Consider the following 21454-nt stretch of genomic DNA (forward strand, 5'->3'; position numbering starts at 1 on the left):
TGTAGGTTTTCACCAGCCTGGGAGGTATAGTGACAGCTTACAGCTAAACAAAATTAAGCACTTGACTCTGTCCCTGCCTCTCTCTAGCTTCCGGTCTTCCGTGTAATCTCATTTACACGTCCCTTCTACTGAGCTGCCATTGTCAGCGAGGTCCTCATGAGGTCCTTAACAGAGGCAAGCAGATGCTGGCACAGGACCAAAAACTTCCAGAATCATGAGTGAAATAAATCTTTCTCTTTTTAATAATAAGACCCAACTTCTGCATCTTATTATGGCAGAGGGAAATGGACAAACACACCCTCTTTCCAGCAGAATGTCTTACAACTTTTCCTGCCAAGGGGCCGGGAGAAAGATGCTTTTCAGCGATGATGCACAAAGATGACCTAAGAGATTAATGAGATATGTCTTTCTATCCCATCCTACCCCAAGTCCAAGCACTACTTAGTTACAGAAGAGAGAGACAGAGACAGAGAAGACAGACAGACAGACAGACAGAGACACACACAGAGACGCACAGAGAGAGAGAGAGAGAGAGAGAGACAGAGAGCCTAGGGTCTGTTTCTCACAGTAGCTGGTACCTTGGCACTGATGCTCAGTTCCCTGCCACCTTTTGGCATATTTCTAAAGATTTCAACTTTCACAATTAAGCCCCTGATAGAAGTGCCTTTAAATGACACTGGCAGCCAAGACCAGGCTCTGTGGCTGGCTCTACCTGCCCTGTTACTGAGAAGGGGCTCCTCTGCTGGCAAAGCCTTTCTCAGTACACCAGGTTGGACAGCACTTGCCCCTGTGTCCTTCGACATCCTTAGGAGTAGGGGGGAGTTAGATCACATTCTGATGTGGCCACTGCAGCAACAGCAGTGTGTTTCCCTGCTCAGTCTCCTGACCCTGTGCAGAGGCTGTAGGTGGTGGCCCCTGGTGTCTCCTAGCCCACCTGAGGACAGTGGTTGGTTATGTTGTTGGGCAGCCTTAGCATCTCCCCAGGTGCCAGCGGTGAGGTTTTCTGTTCCCTCAGCTGGAGTGGCCTGGTAGAAAGGCTGCCTTGTCCATGCATACCCCGGGTCCAGTGCTGTTAGGACATGAACCTAGGCTCTGGACAGGTGTACAGATCCCAACTACTAACGGAACCAAGCTACTGCTTGGGTCATGGCCTTTACCCCTGAAATCCCATTTCCCGGTATGAAACAGCAAAGGTGTTCAGGTGACCACATGGCTGATCCACAGCAAGTGCAGTGGACAGCAGAGATCACATCTGTTTGTACGGAGGATGGCAGGGATGGCAGGGTGCTTACAAGCTTGAATTCTGCATGTGGGCTGTCTTGGTTAAGTCCCTGCAACGATCTCATGGCCACTATGGCCTCTCTGAGCTTTGTGGGATGGACAGACAGCTAGCTGCACATGACCCCCTGTGGCTAGGCAAACAGGAACCCACTAGCTCATCCAAACACGTCTGCAACCGTGCTGTGTTTAGTGCATGAGTGACTGTCACACACCTCTTCCAGAACGGCTCTCTGTTTGGCTCCATTGTCTGGGATGACCCTTGACCTTCTTCTGCTCCTCCCCCTCATACCTCCCAGGTGAGTGCTGCTGGACCCTCAGATGGGAGCATGCTGGGGACAGTGGAAGCTGATAGTGAGGGAACAAAGCAGAGTGGTCAGATTAAGCCCAAGGACAGGCAGGGGTGACTTGAAAGTCCCTCCTTGCGCACAGCCGAGGGCCCCACAGCTATTGGTCAATATCCATTGACTTGTGTCCTCTCCTCTCTAACTTTAAGGGGGGTCTTTGTTGCATAAAGAAGCGTTACTATGACAACCTCCTGGTTTCACAAAACAGTATTTCCTCCCAGAACCAACATCTTCCCCTCCCTGTCTGGAGAGCCGCTTTTGGGTAGGACATGGGGTTCTTTAAGCCTCAGGACTCTGGACAAAATCCCGGAGTCCAGGCTGGCTTTGCTTCCAGACACTCAGGCTTGGTGCCAGGATGTGAGGTACCCAGCTGGGCAGCAGTTGATGTGGGTAACCTATATCTCTGTGTGTCTATGATACTCAGCAATGCACCAGGCTCGGGCTGGGACTTCCCTGGTATTGAGGACAGACAGAACCCCGCCTTCGGCAGTAGAATTCTCGGCAGCTTCTTTTCAAGCAAAGGGGGAAAAAAAAGACAGACATCCTCGGCCAAGGTTAATAGCTGTGAAGGAAATGAGAGGGAGCCACGTGGCAGACAGTAGCAGTGAGGGGTAGGGAAGCCGTCTCTGCCTCTGGAGCTGAGCCTAAGCAGAGAAGGGAACACAGCCGTGCTAAGCCTGGGAGATGTGTGTGTGGGAACAGGGAGTACGAGAGGCCCTGGAGACAGGTTTGAGCTTGAGTGTGTGAGGATTTGGCAGACACTTGAGGTGGGGTGGCCAAGGGAAGGACACTAAGGTGTCTCAGGCATGGGGAGAGGACTTTGTAAACTGGACCAGGAGTGGGGGCTTCGTGTAGCTGTAATAACTAGGACAGAGATGTATGTGACATGCAATTTAAAAATTCTTTGGAGAGCTTGGAGGCCAAGCTGCCCTTCTAGGTTCCCTTGGCCTTGTGCCCCAGGTATTGAGTAAACCGTTTATCTGACTTATGGGTACACCCACAGCTTCCAATGGCTACCCCGCTGTTAAGCAGGGGTCATCTCCATCGTTGGCACCTCTGTCCTCACCATGACTTTGACATTCTGGTTCTTGGCAGAGAAGTCTCCTGCTCCTCCAGGCCCACCCTGGCAACCCCAGAGCTTAACAAGAGCTCTCCCTGATGAATGGAGGGACTTGCACCATGAATCCTTCAGCCGGCCCAGTCCCGGGCACTCAATCTCTCATAACTCTGTTAAGGGTGCTGAGTGACGCCTGTGACATCTGGATAAAGGATGAAATAGGAGGTCTGATAAGTGGGATTGATGACTGTCCTTGCTCAAGATGGGTAGAGGGAAGGGCAGAGGTGGGCCCAGGGTGAGTTATTGCTTGCTTTGGGGTGTCTAGGGCTCCGGTTTGCTCTGGCCCACGTGCCGAACAGGCTTGTACTACTTCCCAGCCCCTTCAAGAATCTCATCCCCGAGGCTTCGGAGCAGCCCCTGCATTTCAGGGCCCGGAGAGCTTGAGAAAAACCAAACAGTTTCCTTCAGGCTGCAAAATGAATTGTAGGAGGGTGGAGCACACAGGTCTCCTTCCTCCTGTTGGGGACAGGCACCTTCCCCTATGTGCTGCAGGAAGCTCACAGGACTTTTTTTTTTTTTTTAATTTATTTTATATATGTGGTGAGTACATTGTAACTGTCTTCAGAGACACCAGAAGAGGGCATTGGATCTCATTACAGATGGTTGTGAGCCACCATGTGGTTGCTGGGAATTGAACTCAGGACCTCTGGAAGAGCAGTCAGTGCTCTTAACCTCTGAGCCATCTCTCCAGCCCCACAGGACTTCTTTACATATGACAGGGCATGAAACCAGAAGTCTGAGCCCAGCTGGCTCAGGTAGTCATGCCCTTGGGGGACAGGCGGCTCTTCCTTCATATATGGCTTGGTTCATACTCCACGGAGAAGGAGGCCAGTCCTTCTGTGTAATAAGCATACACTGAAGCAGGCTCTGTCCTCGGTAGGCTTTCCCTCATAGTTATTTGGTGGTTGCCAGAATATTCTAAAGCCACCTGTTTGTGCCCAGTGGAAAATAGTCCCCAAATTGAATTAAAACTGAAGTGTGGAATCTCAATGGGTCATGTGTTCCTGGGTTAATTAACAGATTACGGTGCAAGGGATGATGGGAAATCCTGGCTGGCAAAGTCTGAAATTGTATCCGACCCAACTGTACGGCTGGGAAGCCTGGTGTTCTCCAGGGAAGGGGGAGGAGGGCCTGTGAATATTTGCCTTATCTTTTCTTGCTGTGGCCCGTCTTTCCCTGGTCACCGATCACAGACCACATGGACGTGTGAGTTCTGCTATTGCATAGGAAACTGTGTAGCTGTCAGGACTCTGGTCGCAGGCGACAGAAACTCAATTAGAATTGGCAGAAGCCAAAGGCAGCTGTCTCACGATAGTAAAGGCCACTGACCCTGCTGCTGGCACTGCCTCTGAGTGGTTCTAGGGCCTCGGACGACATCATCAGACCACATCTCTCTCTGTTCCCGCTCTAGGTTTCTTGGTCTATGTCTGAACTGTTCACTGTGGACAGATGGGGTTGGCACAAGTTGGCTAGACCTGGGTCCTCAGTGTGTTCTTGTCACCAAGGGACTAAGAGAAGAGGACAGAGGGGACCTTGATTAGAAAAAAAAAATGTCTTGGAGTTTGGGCAAACAGAGGAGACAGCCTGTAGTGCCCTGACCCCAGGTGAATTCCAGCACTACATTGATCTGCATTATTCTCCACTGTACCTCCTCCTGCAGGCACAGAACTTGGGCCATGTCCCTTTGCTTGGTGCAGATACATGTCTGATAAACCCTGCAGAACAAACAGAGTGAGGTGCAGTCACAGTCTATTCCAGATGCTGTGTTCAGGCCTGTTCAGGAATTACACTCAAACAAGCAAGAGGTGGGAAACAGAGACCCAGACTGTGGAGCCGTGTGCCCAGGTTGCTCAGCCAGTGAGTGATGGAGTTTGGCACACACATCTGGCTCCGGAAACCTTGGCTTTACACCTCTCCCTGTGTCCCCTTTCCCGACAGGACGCTTTCACTTAACAGCGGGACCCGTCCTGAAAGTGTATTTTGTCCTAGGGTGAACATCAGAATACATTACACAGACTAAGGCCACAGTGTCTTGTGGGATTGCTCCAGTGTGTGGCCCTTTGCCAATGGGAAAGACTGAAGTGTAGTGAGGCTGCATGTGGCTCCTCCATGCGGACTCTTTCTGGCTGGATCTCTTTTCTGACTGGGTTTTGGTTAGTGAAAATTCCCATATAGGCAGAAGCTATTGCTGAGGGGTAGTGCACTTGTTGAACATCTATAAGCCCTGGGTTCAAACCCCAGCACCAGACAAACAACAAAACAAAATGAGTATATGTTTATACCAGATATTTTGATGCATGCCTTTAACTTCGTCCCTCTGAAGGCTGAGGCAGAAGGACTGCTGCAAGTTCAAAGGTCTACATAATGTGTTTCAGGCCAGCTAGAACTACATGGGATGTGAGAGAGAAACCTCACATGGATGAATACTTAGGCTTTTTCTGGAAAAAAAGAGACAATGGCTGCGCCATGTTCCTGCATGGAACAGCTGGCTCCTTGTGTAGTTTGAGGAACTTGTTGCTCTAAGTTTCCTCCCTGGCTGTCCTTTCTTCCTAGAGTGTTGTTCTTGGCAGTCTTTCTTGGCTCCTTTAGTCATTCATGTCTTAGCCCAAAGTTGATTCCTTTGTCCTAGAAACTTATACACACAGACACATACACACTCATACAGACACACACATACACAGACCCACATATACATCTACACACAGACACAACCCACACACAGACACACACACACACATACACATATAGATCCACACACAGACACACACACACACACAGAACAAAGACACACAGATACACACACACAGAGACCCACATATATATATATACACACAGATACAACACACACACAGACACACACACATGCAGACACACACAGACATACACACAGATCCACACAGACATACACACACACACACACACACACACACACACACACCCCTATACATATCTAAGCAGGCCCTGAATGGACTCAGCAGGTTACATTTATATGTTGATTCATACGTATGTATATGTAACAACAGAGGCTAAAGGAGAGGACTATGGGAAGGAGGAGGTTGGACCTAGGAGGTGTGGGAGGGAGGAGGGGGGAGACATTATACTATATTCTAGTTCAATTATAAGAAATAAATAATAAATATATGAGAAAACAGGAATAAAACAGGAGTCTTTACTGAAAAAGCCCCTGCACTGGCTGGTTTTGCATATCAACACGACACAAACTAGAGTTACTACAGGGAGAGGAGCCTCCCTTAAGCTCCTCCATGAGATCCAGCTGTAAGGCATTTGCTCAATTAGTGATCAAGGCTGGGAGGGCCCAGCCCATTGTGGGTGGTACCATCCCTGGGCTGGTAGTCCTGGGTTCTATAAGAAATCAATCTGAGCAAGCCAGAGGAAGCAAGCCAGTAAGCAGCATCCCTCCATGGCCTCTGCATCAGCTCCTGCCTCCAGGTTCCTGCCCTGTGTGAGTTCCTGTCCTGACTTCCTTTGGTGCTGAACAGCAACGTGGAAGTGTAAGCTGAATAAACCCTTTCCTCCCCAACTTCTTTCTTAGTCATGATGTTTTGTGCAGGGATAGAAACCCTGACTAAGACAGCCCCCAACACTAACATCATCTTGTGTTCCAGGACCTTTCCTGAAAAGTCCTTGTCTTAGTGTTAAGTCCTGGGGAAGAAGGGGTCTTGCCCACTTTGAGTATGAGAGACCCTCAGAGCCTAGAAGGAGTGTGCAGCACAGAGTCACTCGAGACACTTGCAAAAGGAAGAGCCTGGAACCTCAAGGACCTTGAAGACTCACGGCGCTGCTCCCAGTTTTTGTGTCTGTTAGTCCTTCCTGTTCTTTGTGTCCGACTTGCTGGGATGAATCTTCTGCCTTTTTGGCTACATACTAGTTTATGAGCTGTCTGGAGGGTGGCATCTTGGAGGAAGCCACACCCACCTTACAGATTCTGTAAGGCTGACAGATTAATGAGAACTCTTGAGATTCTAATGAGTTGGAATATTGATCCCGAGTCAGATGATCCTGGAACCTCTTTAGCCTCCTTAATAGCCGTTCTCATATCCCATGGCTGTCACATGAAATCTTTGGAATATATTAATTTATCAGACCCCTGGCTTTTACCAACCATGAAGCTAAGAATGGTATCAGAGAGCATCAGAGGCTTATAGCAGAAGTTTGCCAGCCGGACTGAGACCACCTGCCTGCTGTTGCTACCAGTGTGTTAGAAATGTCTTGACTTATGGTTTTCCTTGGTTCTGTACTTATAATCACTTCATGCAACAGGTAGCACATCAGATCACAGTGTTCAGGGCATCCCCAGACTGTGCTCCTGGCCATGTTCATTTGTATTTGGCTTTAGAATAAATGAGTTTTCACTCCCTTCTAAATAAAAGCCGCTTCTGTGTAGACATCACCAAGGTATGTGGCAATTTTGCACTGCGGGCTGACCACTGCCGTAGTGCCTACAGAGAGGGCTGTGCACTGACCTGCAGTAGAAACGTCCCATGGGTCCCCTCCCTCCCCCCAGAATTCGTGTCCTCTGCCTGGGGTTCTACCTTACCATCATGGCCTACAAACTGCAGACATACTGCAGAACTCTGTGCCTGGGCACAGAGTAGAGACAGCGGGGTCTGAGCATCTCCCATCTCCCAGATGTTGGAAGTTCTAGGAATGGAACAGTCTCCCCCATAGGTTCTCTTCCATCCCAGGTAAGAGACACGTGACCACTACCCTGAAAAGTGCTGATGGGTGGGATGGGAGGTACCCTTCAGTCCCCACTCTTTCCCTCAAAGGAAGCAGGGTGGAGCTGAAACATCAAACCACAGCCAGTTCCTCCAAGGGCGGGCTAGCCAAGAGCTGTGTGCCTGAATAGGACCCAGGTATTGAGGCCTTCCAGGCCCTATCATCAGGGTTAGCCAGCTCCTGTGCCCTGGACTGCAAGCTCCTGGGCTCGCTGCTCACTGCTTGCTGGCCCAGGCTCCTCCTGAGCTACCCCTCTGTCCAGGACATACTTCCTTCATGTTGATCCCAGCTGAAACCTTGCTGAAGCACGCACACATCCAGCTCTTCTGGAGGAGTCAAACGAGATGCCGGGACACACTAGGAAGTCCAGGATTCAGATAGGCCTGCTTGGGACTGGGAAGATGCAACTCTGAGATTGTGGTTTCTCTGCCTAACCCACCAAGGCCCCCTGGTAGCTTCATGTCACCCCCTGGGTCTTGTTTGCTTGAGGCAGTCCCCACTGCACCAGAGTGGATTCTCTCAAAGCTCTTTGTGTTTTCTTTCCAGGCATCTGCAGCCCAGAGAATGGGCCTGCATGCACTGGGAGCTCAGGGAACATTTTCTGGATAAATTAATAGAAGGAACCCCCCACCTAGAGATTAAACAGGCCCTTCCTCTGCCTGTTGAACTGAAGAGCAAGGGCCCTTAGAACGCTGCCTGAATTCAGCACACAGCGGGCTGCTCCTGCATGACTGAATTCCCTGCCCTCGGGCACACACCCCTCTAATGAGTCCAAGGAGGATGGTTTAAAGCAGGCCTATAATTGTGCTTCTGACAATTCGCTCTGGCAGCATGGGAGACGTCGGCAAAATTATTATTATTGTTGTTGTTAGGTAATATTTATTAGGCGCTCTGCACAGGACGGGCCATTTTCTGCTTGCTTCTAATCAGTTTTGGTTCCCCGAAGAAAGATTCGGGAGATGACATAAAAAAGCTGCAGGAACCTCAGAGGAGCACACACCTGCAGCGGGGCTTTGGCAGGTGGGGGTGGGGAGTATCGGGCCGGGCAGAGGGGAGCTCCACACACCTGGAGCACAGAGTACCCCTCGGCCAGCCAAATCATAAGGCATGGAAGAGTTAAAGTCCTCAGAGAACTCTAAGCAAGACTTCTGGCCTCTCAGTGCATTATGACACCTGTACTAACTGCTGTCTCCGCATCTCCCTATGAGCAGGGCCACAAAGGCCACAAAGGCCACAGAGTCATCCCAGAAGTAAGGATGTTTCAGGGAGCAAGGGAAGGATAGTTGGGATTGAGGGGTGAGGGACGAGAGAGCTATGAACCATCTTCCAGAGAGACTTATCCACCAATCCCTCTCTTCTACCAGCGCGATCCACGGAAAGACTGCAGCTCCAGACATCTCCCATCCACTCCAGGGAGTGACAGGAGATGGCCCCGGGTCGGGAGGGGTGACACCGGGAAGGCACATTTCCTGCCTAATGGGAGGTGGCTGCCTTAGTAATGAGCATTCCCGCTAATTTGGAGGAATGATTTAACACCAGGAGGAGCCTGGGAAAACGGTTTCTAGATAGAAAACTCTGAGCCACACCCTCCCGAGGCAGGCACCAGCTTAGAGAACCATTTTACTGCTTGGACTTTGGGTCAGTCTTAGGAGAGAGTGAGAATATTAGTGGCTGCCTTCTTACAAAAGAAGGTAGGAAGGCAGGTACGCAAAGAGGGAAGGAAGCTGCCACACCCAGGTTCCCTGCCCCTAGCAATGATTCGGAGGCAGGGTTAGGAAGAACCCAGGGTGGACCACTGCCAACTACCTGGGCATTCAGCTTCTGGTCTCCCTGGCTTCAGGGACTAGACAAGATAACATGAACGTGGTCCATTTATCCATTTATGAAGCCCCTGTTGGTGCCAGGCATCATTGCCCCAGGGCCTTGTGGCTAAGCACATGGTCAGGGGACCTGCTCAGGGCTTCAGTAAGGGTGGGAAGAGGGCCAGTGGGCAGATAAGTGAGCGAGATGACATCAGGTCAGTGCCAATGAGTGCAGAAAGAGATGCAGAATGGAGCCAAGGCGCTGGAGAGTGGCTAGGTCAGGGAAGGACATGCCAACCAGATAACATTGAGGGCAAGGGTCTGAGGTGGGCTGGGGAAGGTAGAACACACACAGCAAGGGAATAAAGGGGGAGGGGAGGGGCCCCGACGGGGTCCGGGGTTCACTTGAAATTGACCTGGAAGGTTCCAAAATGGAGGCTGTGATTTGTGATCTAATTTACATTTTAAAAAATCACCAGGTTGCTCTTTGAGGTGGAGAATATGGGTAGGGAGGGACAGAAATTCCGAGTGTCCCGAAGTGAGGGGAGGCTTGTGGGAGGAGCTGGATGAGGATGGGTGTTTGGTGGTGGGCAGCCTCTGCTGAGAGCTGGGGCTAGGGAGAACCCTGGGCAAAGCTGGGTTGCCAAGTCCTGGGAAGAAGTCCATGGAGTGGGTGGGCCTGGGAGCTCGGCTGGCTCTGGGCTACAAGAAAGGGTGCCCCCTTGCAAACAAACAAACAAACAAACAAACAAACAAACAAGAGACCTAGAATTCACTTTGTAGACCAGCCTAGCCTTGAACTCAGAGATCTGCCTGCCTTTGCCTCCTGTGCACTGGGATCAACCTGCATCACTTTGCTTGGCAGATCCTTTTGGTGTTTTAGAAGCCAAGATGGTGGTGCTTAGTCCTCACGGGCCTTATCTCTCCTGCCCTGGTGCTCCAAGGCCACTGGGTCTCAGCCACTTCTTCCTAGCAGGTGGCCTCCATTTCCAGTGTCTTCCTGTGGCCCAGGCTCGCTGTTCAGTTTCCAGTCATCATTCAAGGTGGGAAGGAAACAAACAGGGAGGCACAAAAGAGGCTCCAGCTCCTTCTCTTAAAGGCAGCAGCCTAGAAGGGCGGCATGCATTTGCTTACATCTCATTGGCCAAAATTTTACTGCATTGACCACACTTGGTTGCAAAGGAGGCTGGGAAGTGTAGTTTTCTGCTGAACCCTTTGTCCACGACTCTGGTGAGACAGAGGGGTGTGGAAAGCAGCTAGCCACATCGGGACGTTCGTTAACCGTGATGCCAAGTAGATAAGATCAAAGCAACCACCTGTTCACGCTCACCGAGCCTTCTGCCACCTGTTCCCACGTCACTATGTCCCCACAAACTTCTTTCCCAGCCTGCCCTGCTTCTCTCTCCTAACTCAAATCTTCCTTCCCTCCTCTAACTTTCTTGACACGTTGTTTGAACTCCCTCCCACCCCAGGGTCTTTGCATTTACTTCTGTGATACTTTACACCAAGACCCTTGCACCACCAACTCAACTCGCCGAGACTCAGGTCTCAGAGAAGACACTCACCAGACACTGTCAACCACAGCACTCCAATGATCTGTCAGGTATGGCCTTGGTGTGGCTGTTCAGTCTGGGATTGCAGAGCCTTGTGCCACCCAGAACAGTTCAATGAGGATGCTCACACGTTCCGTGGTAGATCAAGGAGACTCTAAAAGAGCCAAAAGCTCCGCCGCTGAGTGCCATTGTGGTCACTGTAATGGCACTGCCAGCGTAGCTCATGTGTTCATGGCAATGCTGTGAAAAGAACTCTGACAGGAAAGGACTGATGACAGGCTATGCTACGTTACTAGTTTATGTATCCAGCTTTGCCATTATTTCAGCATATATTTCTACTGATTAAAAACATCTCTGTAAGCCAGGCAGTGGTGGCGCATGCCTTTAATCCCAGCACTCAGGAGGCAGAGGCAGGCGGATTTCTGAATGCAAGGCCAGCCTGGTCTACAGAGTGAGTTCCAGGACAGCCAGGCTACACAGAGAAACCCTGTCTCGAAAAAACAAACAAACAAACAAACAAACAAGCACACAAACAAAACGATCGCTGTAAAACAGCATGTCCTGTGATGCTAGCACCAGCGTCATTTATGCGTCCACTGAAGTCTGTGCTGAGACAGTAGCCTAGGACACCTGGGATGTGTCCTCTAGGAAGATGGTGAGCCCCTGGCCACTCCCTGTTTTTTTCTACCATGTATTCCCTACAGTTGGTGTAGTTAAGTCACCTGATGATGCGGTCCTCTGCTATTGTTAGTGACATGTGACCGTGTTTTAGTGACTCCTCACTGGCATTAGGGACATACCAGCAGCAAAGAGGGTTCCTTTGACTGCCTCCATGTCTGTACTTCAGAAGAGATGTGTGACTGTAGACAGGGGACTTTGCTTTGGCATTGAGCTATAGATGCCCACAGTGTATACAGTTCATGCCTACAGTTCATACAGGCCTGTGGTCCCTAGGACCCATGGTCATGCCACCTTTCTGCCTGCTTTCCTTGGCCAGGCCTTGGGTTTCTGGAGGAGAAGCGCAGAAGAAAACTGAGCATTCTGGGATCTTGAGCACTGTCTTCTCCTTTCTCCTCTCACTTAGTGAATTCTCTACCTGGCTACAGAATCAAGTTTGGAATAATTCTTCTTCAGAATTTGGAACATTCCTTTCAGTCTTGTCATTTCTCTGGAAACCCGTAGACACTTCCTTTGTCCCCAAGTTTGGGAGACTTTGCCACAAAAGGCTTGCTGTTGGCTTTTATCTGTTATAATGGATTCTGAGGTTGTGGATTCCAAACTCCTGTCAGTCATTCCTGAGATTGTTTTATTATTATGTATACAGCTTTCTGGTTGCATGTATGCCTGCAGGCCAGAAGAGGGTACCAGATCCCATTACAGATGGTTGTGAACCACCATGTGGTTGCTGGGAATTGAACTCAGGGACTCTGGAAGAGCAGCCAGTGCTCTTAACCACTGAGGCATCTCTCCAGCCCCTCTAATCTATCTTTTTAAAATCACTTTTCTTTTCTTTTCTTTTTTTTTTTTTTTTTTTTGTGCTACAATCCCCAAGAGGTGTCCTCTGATTCTCTTGTCCCCGAGTCTACTAATAACACACTGTAAAGGATTTTGCCACCCAACACAGTCTCAGTTTCTTTGTTACTCTTTCTTATTTGTCTTCTCTGTTCTCTCTAGTTCTCAAAAGCAGACTGCTACAGTTTAGCTCTAGAACTACTTCTGACTGCTGTGTTAGGTTTTATGCTTCACCCACAGCTATAGCTATAGCTAATTGGTAGAGCCTTTAAAAGATGGGGCCTTGAAGACATCGTCAAGTCCTTAAGGATGTGTCCTGGAGGGAGATGGTGAGCCTCTGGCCACTTCCTGTTCCTCTTTCCTACTTCCGGGTCACGTGGTGAGAGGGTTTACACCACCCTACTATTCCCACAGTCCTGCCACCTTGCAAAAGGCAGAGTTTAATTCCCAGAAACCACATGGTGGCTCACAACCATCTATAGTTGGATCGGATGCCTTCTTCTGGTGTGTCTGAAGACACCTCTAGTGTACTCATACAAATAAAATAATTTTTTTTTTAAAAGACAGACTTGGTGGAGCAACCAGGCCAAGTGACCTGGATGACTTTGAACCAAAATAAACCTTTTTCTTCACGTTGTCTCTCCAGACATCTGCTGTGGACTCACACGAGATGTTCTCCAGCTGTCAGGGTCTGTGGCTCCTCAGCTCTTGATTGAGCTGGTGCGGTGGAGATGCCAGCCAGCATCCTGATGGGTTACAGTCTGGGTACTCCTCAGCAAGAGCATGGAGCTCTTGCCTTTGGAGTTGGTCAAATTCCCTAGGGAAGACTCAGTCTCCTGCCTGGGGAGGGGCGCTAACCTAACAACATCGGTGATGATGGTGATGATGTTGGGATGGGAGCTAGGACTCTGTCCCAGACTTCTTTAGTCCTGTTCACAGGCTGGGTTAGCTGTGTCTTGTCTTTTTTAGTCAAGAGTTGAACTTTGGAGGAGGGCAGTGGCCTAAGAACTGAAAGAGGGAGTGATCTAATCTGCTTGTTAAAAGTTCTCTCTCTCTCTCTCTCCCTCCACCTGTCTGTCTGTCTGTCTGTCTGTCTGCCTGTCTGTCTGCCTGTCTCTCCAGTGTTTCACTCTATAGTTTTGGCTGGTCTGGAACTCACTATATAGATTAGGCTGGCTTCAAACGCACAGGCATCCACCTGACTCTGCATCTTAATGTCTGGCCCCTTTCATTTACTGTTAGTTTTATTATTAGTGTACATGCTATGGTGCCTGGGCAGAGGTCAGAGGACAGCTTTCAGGAGTCAGTTCTTTCCTTCCACCATGGGTCCAGGGATGGGACTCAAATGATCAGATATGCATGTCAAGTGCAGGGCTCTGCACAGCTTTTCTGAAGCTTCATCTAAAACCTTCCCCACAAGTCTGTCTTTTTAAAATATATATTTATTTTATTTATATGAGTACACTATAGGTGTCTTCAGACACACCAGATGAGGGCATCAGATCCAACTATAGTTGGTTGTGAGCCACCATGTGGTTTCTGGGAATTGAACTCAGGACCTCTGGAAGAGCAGTCAGTGCTCTTAACCACTGAGCCATCTCTCCAGCCCCTTCTGTTTTTCTTTTCTTTCTTTCTTTTCACAAATCTGTCTTTTTGTGCTTCTTTAAGCCTGGCTTTTCTTGCCCTTCCTGACACAGAACCTTTGACCTCCTCTGCTGTCCCTCATTCCAAGGCAAGCCACTTGCTGAGCTGCGGGTAACGACTAGTGCAGAATCACATGCCCTCATGGAGCAAGAGAGGGGAAGAGGAAGGAAGACAGTCTATGTATAAGGACACCAACCATTTGTGGGAACAGTCCTGTAACTCAGTCACCTCTCAAAGATGCCAGCTATTAGTGTCACCACAATGGAGATTCAATGTGAATCATGGAGGAGAAGCATGTCACCAGGCAGAGTCCCTCTCAGTGGTCATCTGTGGTACTTCAGCTCATTGTAGCCTGTCTGTCAGTGTGCTCTGGCCATCTTCTCACCTCTCTCTCTGCTCAGCCGGGCTTTCTCGGATACCTATGGAACACTCTTGTCCACCACACCTGTCTCCAACCATCACGTTTAAGGACTTTAAGGACTATTTCCTGTTACTTATGTTTGTGCCCATTTTCCTAGACGTGTAAAGGCCTCGTACTTTACTGATGAGATCAGGACTGGGAAACATACAAAATGGTTGTCGTCTTTTTGTTGTTGTTGTTTGTTTCATAAAATGTTCTAGAAATATTTTTCCATTGCTAAGGAAATAAAGTGCTTACGAATTCATATGTGATTTACAGGCATAAGTGTTAATGGTGAAAATTATTCACCTTTAGCTGAGCTTAATTTTCAACCAGCTTTTATTATGTAACAATATAACAGGAAGGGAGGAAAAGGGGGAAGATCACTCACAGATCTATGGGGATGTCCTCCTCTTCCTCCTCCTCTTCTTCCTCTTCCTTTTCCTCTTCCTCCTGCCCTCCCCTTCCTCCTGCTCTTCTCCCTCCGCTTCCTCCTTTCCATCTTCCTCTTCCTATTCATCTTCTTCCTCCTCTTCCTCTTGATCTTCCTCTTCTTCCTCCTCTTCCTCTTCCTCATGTCTTCCTCTTCCTCCTCTTCCTCATGTATTCCTCTTCCTCCTCTTCCTCATGTCTTCCTCTTCCTCCTCTTCCTCATGTCTTCCTCTTCCTCCTCCCCTTCATCTTCCTCCTCCTCTTGATCTTTCTCTTCTTCCTCCTCTTCCCCCTCCTCTTCCTTCTCTTCCTACTCCTCCCCTTTTTCTCTTCCTTCTCCTCTTCCTCCTCTTCTTCCTCTTCTTCCTCCTCTTTCTCCTGGCCCTCCTCTTCCTCCTCCTCCAGTTCCTCTTGTTCCAAGCATCCACACATTTATAATCTCTTCCTTGTTGCATCTTCTGTCTCCCCCCACCCCAGGTATCATTACCGGTTTTCCTGTCTCTCCTGCCTTCACAGGATTAGGCGCTTCCTGGCAGCAGGGCCAGTGTCTCATGAGCCTCTGTGTCCTGAGCATGCAGCTGGGAGTTCAGTTCAGTCACAGATTTGTATTCTATGCTGTCACCGTGCATTAGGGCAGACGCCTTTTCCCTGTTCGCTCTGTAGTTTCCTTAACGATCATTTTTAACGACTCCAGAATATTTCATCAAGTGGATGATCCATAATGTAGTTAACCAGTCCCCTACTGGGGACCATTTGGGCTGTTTCCAGGTTTTTCTTTTATCCCTATTACAAATAATGCGACAACAACCCGTTCCCACACAGGATAGTTTATTTCTCCTTTCTAGAAAATTCATGGAATGAGTGGGTCAGGACAGGCCCCTGGCTTTCAGCCTGTTTCAACCTGGAACAACAGGCTTTCCTGGTCCCCGTTCATGGGGGCGGGGGTTGGGGTGGGACACAGGCGCTCCCTGTCTGCCTCCTTCTCCTTCAGCACAAGCACATCCTGTGGCAACATGAATCTGTCTCCCTGCTCTCCTGAGCGGTCAGGGACTGGGTTGTCTTCATTCATCACATGTTTATTAAAGTGTTATTTATCTTAGACTCTCTAGAGCCTTGCTTTATTCTGTTCTGGCTGCTATAACAAAGTACTATAGACTGGATGACTTATAAACAACAGAAATTTATCTCACCCACCTGAAGGCTGTAAGTCAGAGTCAGGACGCCATCATAGACTGGTTCTGGGGAGGGCTTTTTTTTTTTCCCTTTTTTTCTTTTTGCCCTCAGCTTACTGCTTCTCACTATGTCCTCAAACAGCCAAAGGCAGCTGGCCAACTCTCTCACCTCCCTGGATCAGCATTTAGCTCTGTTGTGAGGATTTCACCCGCAACACCTCCCTCTCTCCCTAAGTCCATCCTCCTAACGTCACGTTGGGAGGTAGGGCATCCATACCTGACTTCTGATAGTGTGGTGAGAAGCAGCAGCATTCAGCAATAAGAGCCTCTTACAGAACCTGCCACACCTGAGGCACGTATGGCCTTTGCACCCACCTATGTGTCTTTCTTGGGTACCAGCTCACTGATTTTTTTTCTCAAGAGGAAGCAGCCCCGCCCGGCCCCCCCCCTCTTGTGTTGCACTAGTCCTGGTCAGCCAGAGGGCACTGTATCCCTGCTCACAGGGATTGATTTGGTGAAAGTCACATGACCCTGACAGACCCAATGACTGGCAACCTTGAGAGGCTCCCAATGATGTCCTTTCTTCCCCAAGGCCTGAAGGATGATGCAGTACTGATATAACTTTACTGCTGTCATATTGACTGTCCTGACACCGTTGGTCCTGGAAAGTTGCTGCCTGTGCCAACACAAGGGCAGCAGAGCCACAAGACACTCAGAGGAAAGCCTTTGTCCCTTCCTTCTTCATCTGTTAAGCCTCCCTTTGTCACTGGGGAAGCAGCCATTAGCAAGACAGAGTTATTCTTTTCACAGAGTTGACATTCTGGCAGGGGCAGGTAGCCTTAAAGCAAAGAAGCACACCAAGTGAACAGCCAGGGTATTCCCAGGAAGCAGCAAGTGTCCTAGTGGGCAGAGCAAGAGCTCACGGCTGAAGGGTGGACTTTCTTCAGATCAGCCCTTCTCCAACCTTCTCTGAAGAGCAAACCCTTGAGCAGGGACTTGAAGGACAGGAAGGGCTTGTGTTTCAGATGGAAGTAGCCACCAGGGAGGGAGCCCAAGGACAAGATTTAAAAACTACTGATGAAAACGCAGAGCAGACACTTACCACCTGGGTTAGCTTTTCGTGGCTGTGACAGAGGCTCTGAGGCAAGTCAATGTAAAGGAAGAAGAGCTTCCTTTGGTTTATGACTTCAGGGATGAATGCTCACGATCCCTGGTTTTATGATGTCAGGGATTTCCGTGCGTGGTCCCGTGGTTAGGCATGAAGCATCACATTATATCGAGAGTGCTTGACAAAAGAAGCTGGTCGCCTCTTGGTAGCCCAGAAAGAGAGAGGAAGAAGGCCAATGTCCCCTCTAAGGGCTCATCCTAATGGCCCACTAGGTACCACCTCCTAATGGTACCACTATTCCCATTAACAGCTGGGCCAGGAACCAAGCTTCCAACACACCGTTGTGAGACACTCCAGGTTACACATTGCCCCATCTGGACCGTGCACAGGTGAAGGAGTTCCATGGATGCTTGCTTTGCTTTCTTGGTGTTGGAGTTAAAGACTGGTCCTCATACTTGCACCCTGTAACTGAGATGCCAACACTCAGGGTTTGATGGCCCTTTTGAACCCCAGGACTAGCAGTAACTGAAGCAGTTTAGCCCCTGAGATGTGTTAAAAACCTTGTTTATCCTAGATGGCTAGAGCTGGACCCTTACACCACCAACTCCCTGAGGGCCAAGCCAGTCAATATTGTTGAATGTGCAAATGGTGCCAGATATTAAAACCTTTTAGATCTCAGCTTCTCAGGTTAGGGATGATAGTTTGGTGAAGTCTATGCAAATATTCTAAAACCAAAGAGCCTCCAAAATCTCTGGTACTTCCTTTCCAGGCTCTGGAGATGAGGGAGCCTCAGCTTTAATTGGCACCGCCATGTTTTTAGAGGCAACCCCCAGCCACACATCAGTTACCGGATTCTGTGGACTCATGAGTATTATCAGCCACGAGCATCGAAGCCCCGACTATGAGACCCAGCGAGAGAAAGAACTAGAGCCCGGCCTTGCCCCTCTGCCTGTGTGTTCTAGGCACCAATCTGTGCACCACTGGCCTTTCTTGTTCTTTACTCTGAGCTGTTGTCTTGTGGTAGGTGTGACAGTTTCACCTGGAGGTGTCCCGTTGATTGCTCTGGGGACACTCCTATTCTCATATTTAAAGAGAATTCTGTGACAGTGGTGGCAGGGAGGCCGCTGGGAGCCCCTGGCAATATGATTCTGTCTCAAGAACAAAGAGGCAAATTTTCAGAAGATCAAATGCACAGGAATTGGGAGCAGAGGCTAAGTTACAGATGGAGACCGTGAAGGGCCCAGCGCCTTTCGCTGAGATCTGAGAGCCATGAATAATGGAGGGCGCACAGCCCAGGGTGTGTGACTTGCTGAGGGTGGAGAAGCGGCGGCCTCCTCCCACCGTGATGAAAACATCACTTTACCAAGAAGATTAGCCAAGTCCAGGCGGGGAGAGGGGGCGGTGCTGGGCAGCAGGAGTAAGGTGAGAAACTGGGAGCCACAGCAAAGGGCTCAGTGTGCAATGTCACTGTGGCAGCCGCACTGTGTTCGCACACTGGAAACTCCGTGTCATTACCAGCTTACTGAAGCAGGGCCAGATGTTGCTGGGGACTTAGGGGCAGTAAGGAGGGCATGGCAGACTCTCCTGTTGGACCTGACCTGGCACATGCACCTTCCTTACCAGGCTCAGAAAGGCACTCCTCTGGCATAGTTTGGGTGCAAGCCCCATGTCCCTTTGTTCCCTGGCACTGGCAGAGCCACACTGCATCTTGTCACTCTGAGGGGTCACTCCGCCTGCCTGCCTTCAGTGCTCCCTCCCTGACCTAGCTCAGCAACCTTCTCTGGGGATGCTTGCCCACTCTCAGGCCAGTCTTGACCTCCCTCTCTCCTTCAGCCTCTCTTTCCATGACCCACATTCAGCCACATTCTTTCCTTTCCTCCCCTCTCTTGGAACTCCTACTCTCCTGGCCTATACATACAGTCTTCAATGTATAACCCCAGAGCTGTTGTCTCTATCTCTTCTAAGACATGGAGAACTCTTCAAGAACATTGCTCTTTCTTTTGGGAGTAAACTCTCATCCTTCTCTCCGGCCACAGTTCCTGAAATGGCCCTAAATATACTTCTGCCATGTTACGCTACATGTTTACCTGAATTCTCAGAATTGACGGGGAAACCAAATCACTGACGAACTCTGAGAGCTATTGAAGGTGCACCATGTCCTGCAGCATCAGACTGTCAGCCAAGATTTAATTCCTCTGTAAAAACAAACAAACACACCGTATCATTACTATGCTAATTTGCTTCCAACCTGAATATAAGTGGTAAAAATCGTTACGAAGTATATCAAATACCTTTCTTTAAGTGAATTTATCTATGATCTACTCCCAGTACGTGTTTGTCAATTTCATATCTGTGTGCCCAGAACCACATAAATGTCTTGACCAAAGGCAGTGTAAGCAAGAGCACAGAGAAACCACTCAGTTGGACCCATGGTGGTCATTTTAGGGCACTGTGAGCAGCAGTCATTTTGGGGGATGGTTTTGCTGATCTAACAAAGAGGTCACAGTACTGTTTAAGTGGCCTTGGTAATACAGTATGTCTGTGCCAAGAGTGTCAAGAGAGAACACAGAACTCGGGACTTTAGGTTACCCCAGGTCTCCTATCAGAAGGAAGGGCAATAGAACTCTGTCACCATACGCTGCTGTGTCACTTGCTCCAGGGACACATAAACTGATGAAGTTTGACCCCAGATAGAGAACCAGTGACAAACCAAAGAAATGACCCCATCCAAGTGCAGCTTGGTGTAATGGTGAGTTTCCTGAGCTTGGGAGAAGGAGAATCAGGGGACAATGAGACCCAAACAACTGTATCACCAAAAAAGTCCCACGCCAGGATGGGCTTCCATGCGCCAAAAGCCAATCGACTGGGAGGGGTCAACTCCAGCCAGCCTCCCGAGCACTCCTGAGTACTCCCGATAGCACCTGCAGCTGAGACAGGACTACATTCAGCTGTGGGTGGGGGAGTGGATAGGCTCTGCTGAGGGTCCCATGGCACCTGTCCTCTGAGGATGCAGCTTGCAAATGTCTGCAGGTCACCAGAGTAGCTTTGATGTTGTGTGGCAATAGCTGGGCCACGCCTGGATCGAGTTTCACATTCAGTATACTTTAATAAAGATATTTTGCAAGGACAGACAGAAAGCTTACAAACAAGTCTGCCTTTTGTGCTGGGGATGTGGAAGACTCCGGTAGGGGTGACAAAGAGCGTTTTCTCCATTTACCTTTTAATCTCTTTTTGCCCTTGGACGGACGTGATCGTAATACCTAGTGGAGGGGAAAAAAATCAACACACGCACACAATGGAGCAAACAAAAGTAAATGAATGTAGAGGTGTACACAGATGTGACCAAAATCCTGAAAATGGCGGCTGCTGACTGCTTCCAGCCCTCTGTGTGGTCTCAGAACGTCTCTTGTGCGAGGAGAGTCCCTCTCTCTCTGCCCCTCCCTCCGCAGAAGCCAACAATGTGGGGCAGTGGGGAGTTTGGCTGTATAAGCCGATCCTCCCCGGAGCCACTCGGCCCACTCTTGTCCTCCTCAAGTTCACAAAGCCCACGTGGGTGGGGGAAGGGAGGACACTGGAGCCCCTTGATCCTGCCTCCCTCCACAAAGACAAGACTCCAGGGGCTCAGCTGAGGAGCTGCGGGTGGCAGGCCATCTTCCAGGTTCTAGACCCATCCAGTCACCCACCGACCACTTGGAAACCGCTTCCCGCCCGCATGGCCCCGGGGTGGGAGCAGCCAATCCCATTGTCGCGGCCCAGGCACCTGTGGAAGCTGGGCTGGGCACACACAATCAAAACCTCCCCTCTGCAGGCAGCGGGGACGCTCAGCTCTGGAGAGCGAGGAGCAGGGACTGGGGAGGGCTGTGCTCTCCCTTTTGTCTCCAACTGCCTTTGTTCGTGAATAAACACTCTTCAGCCTCCTCCCCACCACCTGAAAGCCGCTTCTGCCGGCGAGAGAAATCGTGTACCATCTCTGCTTTAGATGTACACAAAAAAATCTGAGATTGCTTGGGGACCGGCGGGCGGGCGGGAGGCTGGGCGAGGCTGGGGCGGGGATCCCGGCTGTAATTGCGGGTCATCTATCTGTTCCTGCTCCTGTCTTCGCCAGCGGCGCCTGCTCACAAGCCAGCTAGCAGGCGGGTGCGGCAAGGACCCCCGCCATTGCTCCATTCCTTACTGTTCCTAGGCAGCAGTAAAAATCTTTCCCTAAAAGTGTCCTTTAAAGTCACGTGCAGGAGACATTCTGCTCAGGGTCAAAAGCCCCAGTTGATATACTTGGTGTGGTCCCAGCAGATACGGGATAGGAGGGGGCAGTGAAACTTGCTGAAGGGGGGCAGGCACAGAATTCTGGT

General features: G+C 49.8%; 1 long non-coding RNA gene across 3 annotated transcripts; it reads right to left on the bottom strand.

The window, feature by feature from the left end:
* Nucleotides 1-4328: 4328 nt before the first annotated feature.
* Nucleotides 4329-21063, bottom strand: Gm40959. 3 transcript variants are annotated; one of them, XR_873481.1, is made up of 4 exons: nucleotides 20866-21063; nucleotides 20323-20365; nucleotides 19193-19300; nucleotides 16470-17573 (listed from the first exon to the last, which is right to left on the bottom strand). It is a non-coding gene; the product is annotated as a predicted gene, 40959 (long non-coding RNA). The 3 variants fall into 3 exon arrangements; XR_001780951.1 differs by lacking the exons at nucleotides 16470-17573; nucleotides 20866-21063 and adding an exon at nucleotides 4329-4457 and having other exon boundaries at nucleotides 20323-20811; XR_001780950.1 differs by lacking the exon at nucleotides 20866-21063 and having other exon boundaries at nucleotides 20323-20811.
* Nucleotides 21064-21454: the final 391 nt, after the last annotated feature.

This window comes from Mus musculus, chromosome 13, assembly GCF_000001635.26.
Source record: "Mus musculus strain C57BL/6J chromosome 13, GRCm38.p6 C57BL/6J".
NCBI lineage: Eukaryota > Metazoa > Chordata > Mammalia > Rodentia > Muridae > Mus > Mus musculus.